Source organism: Tenrec ecaudatus, assembly GCF_050624435.1.
Source record: "Tenrec ecaudatus isolate mTenEca1 chromosome 4 unlocalized genomic scaffold, mTenEca1.hap1 SUPER_4_unloc_13, whole genome shotgun sequence".
Taxonomy (NCBI): domain Eukaryota; kingdom Metazoa; phylum Chordata; class Mammalia; order Afrosoricida; family Tenrecidae; genus Tenrec; species Tenrec ecaudatus.
In genome coordinates, this window is record NW_027457590.1 from 49,921 (window position 1) to 52,000 (window position 2,080).

Consider the following 2,080-nt stretch of genomic DNA (forward strand, 5'->3'; position numbering starts at 1 on the left):
AAAGAGGCAAAATTGTCCCTGGGGATGCTGAGAGCTAAGAGAAACCTTAATTCCAACAGGACATCCTGTCATTCATCTGTGCCTGTCTAGGGTTGGCTGGCTGTTCTCTGTGGGTCCTGCGCGCCCCCTGCTGCCCAATGACTTCCCTGCAAGGGAGGTTTGTGTCTAGGCTCACACTGACTTCCCCTCACTGTGCTCCTTGTACAGTAAGACATGGCCATGTCCTCCGCAGTCACTGAGCTCAGCTACAGGGATAACTGATTCTTCGATGTGTCTCTGGTGATGGAGAGTCGGCTTTGGAAGGACGGGTTATAATATGTATTACCTTCATACGTTATCCTGCCCATCCACTGCAGCCCCTTTCCCGAGGTCTGGCGGATCCAGTGCCAGTAGTAACCACTGCTTGTGATGGAGACACCAGAGACAGTGCAGGTGAGGGACAGCTTCTGGGAGGGCTTCACCAATCCTGGGCCTGACTCCTGAAGCTGCACCTGGGACATGACTTCTGTAAATAAAGGTAATTGGTCTCTGTTAGTCACTCAGTCACAACCTTCCCCAGATTCCACACTGATATCTGAGACCCTCACCTTGGGGAACTGTCAGCAGGCACAGGAGAACACATAGCAATAGCATCTTTAGCCAACAGCTGCGCTTTCCCAAGGGACCCACAGCTCTGTCAGAAGAGAACTGATAGCCTTCAGTGCCCAAGGCTGGGATTTTAACCTAGTGCCTGAAGAATGATTTGCATAGGAGGGAGCCCTGCGCTTATGAATAGATGCTCCTTTGTTTCCTCTGAGGCCATTGTAGGGTAATTCTTCTTTTGAACTCATCTCTGTGTTAGTCCGCAGTGAGAAAGCAAGTTTCCTAGGAGGTGTGAGTGAATAGTCAAAGAACAGCCCCGCATTTCTGAGCTCAGAATCTCTCCCTCCAGCCCTTCATTGCTCCTGCCCTGAGGCTCTGATATACCTGTGTGTCAGAGACTGGACAGTACAGATTTCCTTGAAACCATCAGGTCCACCCTGCAGTGTCTCCATTATCTCACACTCTCCAAAACACATTTCTTTTTCATACACTGGTGCCACTTAATCAACCTCAAAGTCTTTGGTTATTTTCATATGTGGTAAATATATGATTTACAAGAATTAATACCAGGCTGATCCCAAGGAGTTGGGGATTGATGATGCCTCAATATCCACCTCTTCCATAATGCCATTCAGTGCCCTTTTCAACCCACCCCTCCCTTGAGTATACTTCCTCATGTTTCTGGGCTCTGTGAATTGTTCCAGAGTCCAACAGAAACTCATGAATACTTGAGGAAATGGCTCACATGCTCATGGGTTCACTTCAGACCATATTGCTAAGGTCAGGCAGGGGTAAGCTGGGACCAGAGGCTGTCCTTCACTCCTGTCCCTGCATGTTATTAATGGTCATATGCCCTGAGGCCTCTGGCAGGATGTCTCCAGGAGGCATTGGCCTCCTACTGATGAGAATCAGCCCGGTCTTTTCCCACCTTGGCCGTGATCATCACAAACCACACCGCTCCTACAAGCAACACCCTCAATGCATCCCAGTGCCTGATGGCTAAGGAAAACCTCAGTGTAAGTAAAGTGAGTTAAGTGTCATCATGATTCAGGGAAGACGTTGCCAACTAGAAAAGTTGGTCCCCAGACAAGACAAGGCTTTAACTCTGTGCCCTTTAAGAAATGCAAGATTCTGAAGAAAGACCTTTGTTTGGCAGGAACGTTCAGAAGAGTGCAAACCAGTCAGGTGTCATGACTTCACATGTAGAGATACAGCAGAGCAGTTAGGGGGAAGGAGTTGTTTAATAGACAGGACAGAGTAAGAATAAGATCCAAAAATAGTATTTCAGATCCTTAACCAAAATACACCAGTTTGAGACACAAAGGCACTCCAAATTAAATGAGGTCCATTCAGGTCCTTAAATTTTAGGAAGGATTATAGACCGTTTTAACTATTCATTACCCAGCGGCTCTGGCTCACCTGAAATTTGATCATTTACAACCAAAGTCTGTGACTCTTTTTGTGCTGTAGGGTTGACCCCTTAATAACTGCAGGACTC